Genomic DNA, 10,525 nt, shown 5'->3' on the forward strand with positions numbered 1-10,525 from the left:
TTTTGTAGGAGAGCTGAGGGAGCTAGACTGAGATACGCTGCAGCACAGGTTTGATTCATGATTGCAGGCAGTGAGTGCCAGCCATTAAGAGCATTAGAAAGACATTGGTTATTACAGTTTTAAATTTTTAACATTTATTTTAGTTTTATTTACTTTGAGTTTACTTTCTTAATTCAAAGACATGTTTGTATTTGGATAGCTTATAAACTTTCTGAGTAATTCACCTGCTCTTGTGATGTTAAGTGCGCAGGTGCGAGCCCTGTGAGTCACGATAAAAGAGCTCAAAGACTTGTAGAAGCAAGATAAAATGGCATGGTTGCTTCAGCAATTACAGTATGTTTTTACAGCACGTTTGCTTTTGTTAACACTATCAGTTAGGATTAGTGTAACTGCTACGCTATGTTCACACATGATAGAGCAAGTTCATCTTTGCAGAAAATTGAATTCACATTGAAAGTGATGAAAAAATGCAAGGAAGGAAGGTAGAAATAAAAATGCCTAAACTGAACAAATATACAAAACTGTGTTGTAAATATCCCTTCATAGTACCGGCTCTGAATTGCAACAGTCTCTTTGCTATGAAAACCCCTACTTAAAATTGTAATGGAATTACCATACAGGTTATCTAAACTGAGGGGCTTGTTGCCACCAGCTGCTGGACTACAGTGATGTTTCAGCTCAGTTTGATGGCCTGTTTCTGTCAGCAGTTTTTCATTAAGAAACATATGCTATCAATCTGCTGTGGCGTGGGTGATGTAAGCTCTATCAATGAGGGACTGCAGAAGGCTCATCAGATGCTTCGGGAAAGAAATGTGATGATGCTGTAATCTCTAAAATATCCCAACATGCTGAAACTCTTATTTTCGCATGAAACAGTATTTGAAGCACTTCAGTCTAATCCGCAGCTCTCAGACAGCTCCCTACAAAGATTAAAAGCCCAAAAAAGAGCACAAGAGGAGAAGTCTAATAATCATGTAAAGTCAAGTCATCTTATTTCTACAGCGGTTCAAAGTTCAGTTTAATCGAACGTTCAGCATAATGAACATACTTCTTGTTTCTGCCTTTATTGGGACAAACTAGTGTAGATAATGGAGAGGAAGAGAGAGAGAGAGATGAGGGACAGGATTGGAAAAGCATGATGAGTGGTACTAGAACATGAAACGTAACTGCGCTATGAACTGGTTGATGATATCACTGATTCATCAATGAACTGACTTTAGCTGAAAAATTATTCTTTATTATTGTCATTTTGCATTATTGACAAACTATTTTCCTGTTTGACACTGTAAAGCTGCTTTGACACAAACAGTACTGTATAAAGCTCTACACAAATAAAGGTGACTTGACTTGTTAAAACCACGTTTCGGTCCCAGCTGGTCCTGGCATGACGTGGCATAGCTAGGAATCTGTGCTGAGGGCTTTTCCGGTTGTCAAGGTTTTCGCTGAGAATCTGTCTCAAGGATTTGTAGCAAGTACATCGGGTGTTATGGGAAGTGTTCCCGGTTCCAGTTGACCTAATTAATGCAGCCTAACAATCCTTTAATGGATTTGAATTATAGAAATGCAATAGTGTATTATGTGTAAACCAGGTTAAAGAGATGGGTCTTTAATCTAGATTTAAACTGACAGCATGTGTCTGCCCCCCGCACAACTCTAGGTAGATTGTTCCAGAGTTTGGGCACTAAATAGGAAATGGATTTTCTGCTTGCAGTCCTATTCCAGGCTTTATAAGTAATCTGCAAGATTTTAAAATCTATACAATGTTTAATAGGGAGGCAGTGTAGTGTTGATAGAACTGGGCTAAAATGGTTCTACTTCATTGTTATAATGAGAACTCCAGATGTTGCATCTTGGACCAGCTGGAGTTTATTTTTATAATTGGAGTTTGTTACAGTATGTATAGTATATTGGTACCATATTGCTTATCGGCCAATTTATTGGTGTCACTCATTTCCTCTATTTGTACATTTAGATTATCCTAAGATTATCCTTAGTCACTTAATGCTCAATGTAAGTTAATTGTTAAATACTCTAAATTTAGTGTTTTATTTTTTTTATTTATCTTGGCAAAATAGTATAGAATAGAATAATGACCATTTATTGCCTATTGACCATAAAATTAAAATACAAATTAACTTAATAATATTTGTTAAAATTGTAATAAAGGAACATGCCTATTTTGTGACAATAAATTATGCAAATTAATATCATAGCACTTTTGAATGCTTGATTCTGCTTTGTTGACAGACATATTAAGGTGTTGCTCTATGGCTTACAACATACTGTAACCTACTGTAACATACTGAAACTATTCAGAGAGGAGCATTGGATCCATGTGCAGTTAGATAATTGTTTTAACTTAAACAACAAATGTGATTTACTGAAACTATTCAGACACTGAACAGGCACTCACAATACATCCGTGTGTGTGACCATATGTCCTCCTTTTCCCAGACATGTCCTCTTTTTGGGCCTAAAAATGCATCCGGCTGGGATTTCTAAATCGCCCACAATGTCCGGGATTCGGCTTCTGCTTTCTACAGGCACCATTCATCAGTGGTGGAAAGAGTACTAAAATTTGTAATTCAGTACAAGTACTGTTACATTGCTGAAATTATATTAAATTACAAGTAAAAGTACTGGTGCCAAAACAGTACTTCATTAAAAGAACAAAGTACTCCTCTCAAAAACTACTCAGAGTACTAGTTACTAGTTACTTTTTAGCTGGCAATATTTAATTACCAAAAAATATTAGTATCAAAGATCTATGTGGATAATAGCAACTTTGAACAAAACCCACTTTTATCTTATTGACAAAGTACGTGAATTAGTGGTCATGATACAGGAATTCTAACTTCAATACCTTGGTTGAATAGGAGTGGTTAAAGGTGTAAGGGAAACAGGTCAATTTAGCTCAAAGGAAAGCTTAAAGGGAATCACTGTTTCACGGCTGATCACTGAAACGGCCAGCGATTCATTGAACGAGTCAATACCTTGGCAAAATCTGCAATGGATATTAATATCCAAAATATAGTGAAAACACTATTAATTAGCACAGTAACAAGATCAGCAGTTTAAGACATTAACTTGTAAGCACAAAACACAAGATACTTCTCTTTTCAATATGAATAAGGCTTTATCAGATAAATCTAAGACAATATAAACTAATCTAACACATAAACACATGCACTCACACATTCATACAAGTTGCAGGAAGATAGAAAGTAAGGAATGAATTAGTTTAAGAGAATGAAAATGTGAAATCCCAAGTAATATGTGAAATTGCATAGACATGAACAACCATCAATCACTTAATTAACCCTCGCATTGAGTCCCTCAGTGAGGTTAAAATTACATAAGCGAGCTACACCAGTTTAGGTCAGAGTCTGGAGGTAAGTTACTTGTGATCCCTGTGTAAAGGGGGTTCCCTTAGTTGTCCTTGAAAAGGGGGTTTCCTGAGGTTGCTGATTGCCCGGAAGTTCAGTAGTCGTTAAAGTGATGTCTTGGGAAGCCCGTGGTTGGGGGTTGGCTGACGATGCGGAGTTGTGGGCTGGTTGAAGTTTCAGACGGGCACTTGAGGTCAGACTCTGAGACACGGCGTTGCAAAACTTAACTCAGAACACGAAACTCTCAAACGGAAAAGAAAAGGAACTAAAGTAAAAGAATAGAAGTAAAGTTTGACGAGACTAGGTGGTGTTTCTTCTCTCATCGTGGCTAAGTAGCAGCAGGTGTGCAGGCCGAAGCACGCTGGAACGGCGCTCGAAGAACGCTAATCGTAATGACAAAAAACATGGCTAAAATCTAAACTACAAGCAAAAGCTAAAAGCCAAAGCTAAGAGCAAAATTTGATGGTGTCCTGAGTATTTAAACTGATGTTGTCTTGATCAAATGTTGTCTTGACCAATTAGATATTGTCTTTGCTCGGGGGGTTGCGATGTTTGCCCTACCCATTCATAAATCCTATGTTATCTTATCAATCATGTGGTCCGAATTTTCCCGCTCTTGCAGGGTATAATTTTGGACATGATTCCTATGATAAGAATATGATACATTTGACAAATAACTGATGGTTAGAAACGTTTCAAGCAAGAAGATTCGAACACACACATACTAAACATGAATATGAATACTTAAGCTATTCAATAGTTATTAAAAAGACATACACAATAAGTGATTAGAAACATGATAGTCAAATGTGTGGGTTTCATATTATGATATGGAGTTAAGCAATGGACTGATTTTCCTTTATAAGCCTTTCTGAGTTCATTTTGGTGCATCTACATCTGTAAAAGACAGTTACTGTGCCATTCTCTAACATAAAGATGTTATGTGGAGACCAGAGGTTAAAAGCTCCCCTTAAGCTCCCCTTAATGGTAGTCTTCTAGGTGGGGGGAAGTCAATCCACAGATCTTGTGATCATGATTACTATCATGGGTTTATATGTGATGGTCAGGCTGTGCATCTCTTTGACCATCAATCTGGATTACTTGCCCCAAATTTGACAATCTCTTCTCTGAATTGAAATTGTCAATAATTGTTCTAATGTTGTTAACTTTGAAAGCTGTTCTGTGAAAGAGTTGGTTGGTTATCTTGCTTCAGACTGTGGTGTTAGGAGTTGATTTACAACATCCTGTTGCCTTTCTGTGGAATTCGTCTCATGTTTCAACCATGTTCCCGATCGAATCTTTAATTTGTCTGGTTCGGGTCTGATATGCTACAAAGGGGTCCTATTATGTCCTTTTACAAAGTCTTGATTTCATGTTGGGGGTGTACTAGCACATGCTCTCATGCTTAGTGGTTCGAAAAACACATAATTTTTCACATAATTTACAATATTACAATAACTTTCTCCCCAGCCGATTAGTTCCGGGTTTGATGAAGGCCCGCCTTCCGAAAGACTAAATGTGTTGTGATTGGTCAGTACTGCCCCCCCCACACCAAAGCAGCAAGTTCCGTCTGCTCTGGTATAGTTAAGGATGGCATCAATATTGCCATATCAGTTTGAGCCGGATTCAGACCCTGAGAAAATTAAACAAGAGGATCGCGCAAAACCTTTGCATGCACAGATATTGCAAGACATATTAGAGTGGTAACGTTATTGTTGTTTCTTTGGCTATATCACGTTTTAGATAGGATGTCAACAACCACTTAAAAACAACTGCATATACAGGTGCATCTCAATAAATTAGAATGTCGTGGAAAAGTTTATTTTTTTCAGTAATTTAACACAAATTGACAAACTTGTGTATTAAATAAATTCAATGAACACTGACTGAAGTAGTTTAAGTCTTTGGTTCTTTTAATTGTGATGATTTTGGCTCACATTTAACAAAAAACCCACCAATTCACTATCTCAACAAATTAGAATATTTCATAAGACCTATAAAAAAAACATTTTTAGTGAATTGTTGGCCTGCTGGAACGTATGTTTATTTACTGTACATGTACTAAATACTTGGTAGGGGCTCCTTTTGCTTTAATTACTGCCTCAATTCGGCGTGTCATGGAGGTGATCAGTTTGTGGCACTGCTGAGGTGGTATGGAAGCCCAGGTTTCTTTGAAAGTGGCCTTAAGCTCATCTGCATTTTTTTGGTCTCTTGTTTCTCATTTTCCTCTTGACAATACCTCATAGATTCTCTCTGGGGTCTAGTAAGTTTGCTAGCCAGTCAAGCACACCAACACCATGGTCATTTAGCCAACTTTTGGTGCCTTTGGCAGTGTGGGCAGGTGCCAAATCCTGCTGGAAAATGAAATCAGCATCTTCAAAAAGCTGGTCAGCAGAAGGAAAAATTTCTTGGTAAATGGATGCAGTGACTTTGGTTTTCAAAAAACACAATGGACCAACACCAGCAGATGACATTACACCCCAAATCATCACAGACTGTGGAAACTTAACACTGGACTTCAAGCAACTTGGGCTATGAGCTTCTCCACCCTTCCTCCAGACCCTAGGACCTTGGTTACAAAACTTGCTCTCATCTGAAAAGAGGACTTTGGACCACTGGGCAACAGTCCAGTTCTTCTTATCCTTAGCCCAGGTAAGGACGCCTCTGATGTTGTCTGTGGTTCAGGAGTGGCTTAACAAGAGGAATACGACAACTGTAGCCAAATTCCTTGACACGTCTTGATGCCTTGAACCCAGCCGCAGTCCATTCCTTGTGAAGTTCACTCAAATTCTTGAATCGATTTTGCTTGACAATCCTCATAAGGCTGCAGTTCTCTCAGTTGGTTGTGCATCTTTTTCTTCCACACTTTTTCTTTCCACTCAACTTTCTGTTAATATGCTTGGATACAGCACTCTGTGAACAGCTAGCTTCTTTGGCAATGAATGTTTGTGGCTTACCCTCCTTGTGAAGGGTGTCAGTGATTGTCTTCTTGACAACTGTCAGATCAGCAGTCTTCCCCATGATTGTGTAGCCTAGTGAAACAAACCGAGAGACCATTTTGAAGGCTCAGGAAACCTTTGCAGGTGTTTTGTGTTGATTAGCTGATTGGCATGTCCCCATATCCTAATTTGTTGAGAATTGGTGAACATATTTCCAAAAGTGAGCAAAATCATCACAATTAAAAGAACCAAAGACTTAAACTACTTCAGTTTGTATGCATTTAATTTATTTAATACACAAGTTTCACAGTTTGAGTTGAATTACTGAAATAAATGAACTTTTCCATGACATTCAAATTCATTGAGATGCCCCTGTACTATGTGCAGATAAGTGCAACAAAAACTGCATTCAACTTATACTTTGAAACGTAAATAACACACACAACAACAAATAAAGCAGCACACTTACAGGCTGTGATGCAGATACAACAGATTGTCCTGACAAAGTTGGAACTGCTCCGTCTTTTAGCAAAAGCTTTTTGGCGAAACCAGCACTACACTTCCTCATGACTCCCTTCAAAACTTGACACTACTATTTAATGATATTCTAATGGACCTCTTTGTGACAACACAAACCCTGGAAAACAATGCTGTAGTCCAAACGAGCCGTTTGTTGTAGTTCTCAAAATTGGATTTAAAAAAAAATTAATATCTCCCTTTGGACTTTGAGATTTGTATCTCTGTAGATCTTTTTTATGCCCAAACATACACACTACACACTGACTAAAATTCCAAAAGTGAAAAAGCATAATAGGACCTATTTTAAGAATATCTGCTTGTTATGTCTTACATCATGCTTCACCACCTCTGGGTCTTAACGCTCTGTCAGATGCCCCCCAAAAAACAACAAACTGTGCATATACATACTCATGATGTCATGTAATACTGAAAAATTATAACCCTAACCTTTATCTCCATATTGAAATCCCAGATGGCCTGACAGTGATTCAGCTAAAATATTAGTGTCTGAGATACTGTGTGCACAGCAAATTTTAAACGCTTAGCTTAAATATGTAATATTAATTAAATAGTGCTCATAAATGGCTGCTGAGATAGTATACTCAAGTGAAATGAGCAGAGGCTTGGACCCGGAAACAGCAGTCCTTACGTCATGATTAACAAGAGGATTCTCCCAAGCCTTCAAACTGACTTCATCAGAGCAAGAACGCAAATCCAGAGCGGAAGCAACGGCAGACGTTTTTTTTTTTTTCAGTGTATTGACTTGCATGGTTCGATTGTTTATCACAAGACTAGTACTGTGCACTAAAAAAGCAAGTAGGGTTATTTTTGATTTCATGATGTACAATCATTTTCAGTACCATTGGCAAAACTACCACATACTGTATACTGCCATATTTATATTTTAATATTTAAAAAAAAATTGTCCATCCATTTTTTTCAAGTCACTCATTATTTCAAGCTTTGAAATTGGTTTAATCTAAGTCTTCTAAAAAGACACATTCACTTTATATGATGAACAGATTTTATATAGGCTTTTATTTACATATATATAAATATTTACCAATTACCATTACAAAAATCTCAATCTTAAACATTTGCTCATTATGTGTATTTGTGTCTATAAAACAGGGTAACTTTGTTGCAAAAGCTTACAGCACAAGGAAGCTTGATTTTAAATTAGATTTCAAACTGAACTGAATTTACAAAAAAAAAAAAAAGACGTACACAGTCAGTAATAAAATTATAAAATAAATGACCTCAATTCACTTTGAGGTATTCAAAATATGACAACAATGAATTTTTATAAGCAGTCATTTAAGAGCCATATACAGTATGTTAGGCCTATTTATTTAGATAAATGGAACATCAGATGGCTTTGACCTGTAATGAGTGTACAGTACAATGCAGTGATGCAGTTAGGCAGACTAGGATATTTATATCTACAAATCAGACAAATATCCCATTCCAAAACATTTCTAGCATACATTTACATTGTAAAGAAATTAAAGTTCCATCTTTGATTGTTGAAAGACTTTCTGTTCATCTTTTTACCTTTAGTCTTCAGATAGTAAAATGTAAGATCGGTGGAATTCATGTCAGGTAACTGATTTGGTTAGTCCTAAACATCCCACATTGAGCACTTGAAAAGCTCTATTACCTAAGCTGTGCTTTTTGTTTTCCATCCCTTTGATACACATTGATACAGTATATGGTTTGTTACTGTATATACCACCGATACTTGCACTGAGATTCAAAATTCAGTGTGCTAGACAACTGCATCAAAACAATAGAAAATGTGTTACTATGCAAATACTTACAGTAGCATGCAAAAGTTTGAGCACCCCATGTCAAAATATCTGTTCTTGTAAAGTAAAAGGTAATCTGAATCCCAAAAGTTAGATTTCTCTTTAACATTTCTTTAACATTTTATGCAAGATAATTTTTTTATTTCAATATTTAGTTTCAAAATAAATATAAATAAATAAATAAATAAATAAATGAATTAATTAATTAAAGCTGCAAGCAGCATTGACGGGCCCAAGCCATCAATGCAAAAGCCACCCTGGTGGTATCAGGAAAACGGTGCCCAGCGGGCACATGCTTTTACAGTAAGCCTCTGGCAGTCTGGATTTAAGGGTTACAGCAATGAAAGGGTTACACTATAAGATCAAGACACACACACACACACACACACACACACGCACACACACGCACACACACACAGGGAGAGATCAAAATATAAAACTTTGGTAACACTTTACAATGCTAGTTTTATTTGTTAACATGAACTATTATTAGTTAAAAATGAACAATAATTGTATAGCATTTATTAATGTTAATTAATATTAAGTTATGTAAAGTTGTATCTTTTAACATTAGTTTATGTATTGTGAATGAACATGAACATACATTTTTTTATTAACTAACATTAAAAAGATTAATAAATGCTGTAAAAATATATTATTCATTGTTAGTTCATATTAGTTAATGCATAAACTAATGTTAACCAAAAATACCGTATTGTAAATTATTACCAACACTTTTTATGACCTATAACCATTTTTTAAAAATATTTTAATAATCTATAAGCATTTGTGAAATAATTATATAAAACTATATTACCAGTAAAGTACATATTATTTTATGTATTTGTTTCTTATTCTAATTAATTGAACTGAACATTAAAAGGTCAGACTTATAAAATGTATTATCCTATCAGAGGGTAGGATATATAAACCTTTAATGATTTTTCCTTTAAAGTCTTTTGTTAATGATTTTAATGCTCTGTAAGCATTTCTAAATCAATTATGTAAAAGTATACTGACAGTATAGTAAGTATCAACTGATTCTATGCATTATTCTTTTTCCTTCTGATACACTGAGGATGAGCTGAACAGGATTTGGGTTAAAGGATCTCTTATCCTATGACTCCATCCAGTGGCCATCCTTGTTATTACAGTCTTCATCAGTCAACTGAATTATCTGATAGTTGAAATTTTTTGTGCCCCTGAGCATGGTATATTAATGAAACTAAGCATGTTTTCTAAGAATGACTTGTTCTCATATGTAAAATGTTTGGATAATGCACTGCTATCTTTTTTACCATTACTTCAATAAATCACCATGGCAACACCATTCAAGATATCCAAAATCCATTCGCAATTTAGCATCTTCAGTATCTTGTCATCATGTTGACAAAGTTTGGTGTGAACTGTATGTTTCTGCTACGAGGAGTATGAATTAATTAACAGCCTGATTTTTACAAATATTCACATTCAAACCAAAATAGCCAACTTCCTGCTGATTATAGCCAATGATAAATGTATATTTTAAAGTTTTAAAGCTTGTTGAGAAATATATTTGTAAATTGTTACTACACTGTAAATACTAACCCACCAAGTTTTGTCAAAAGGTGGAGCTATAGAGTGCCTCCTCCATGGCCATTTATAAGCTTTTATTAGTGTCTAACTATCATTAATACTGATATGTGTGTTGAGTTTCATGAAATTGTAAGCATGTTAAGGGCCTCAAAAACACCAGAAAAAATATTCAAGTTTGACACGTTTCCATGGCAACAGTATTTAATATATCAAGGACCCCTTTACAGATTCTCATCTGCCGTGTTTTGACATTATTTTGATGATGTTTGAAGCAAATCTGGTAAAAATAAGCATGTGA

This window comes from Cyprinus carpio, chromosome B10, assembly GCF_018340385.1.
Source record: "Cyprinus carpio isolate SPL01 chromosome B10, ASM1834038v1, whole genome shotgun sequence".
NCBI classification, from domain to species: domain Eukaryota; kingdom Metazoa; phylum Chordata; class Actinopteri; order Cypriniformes; family Cyprinidae; genus Cyprinus; species Cyprinus carpio.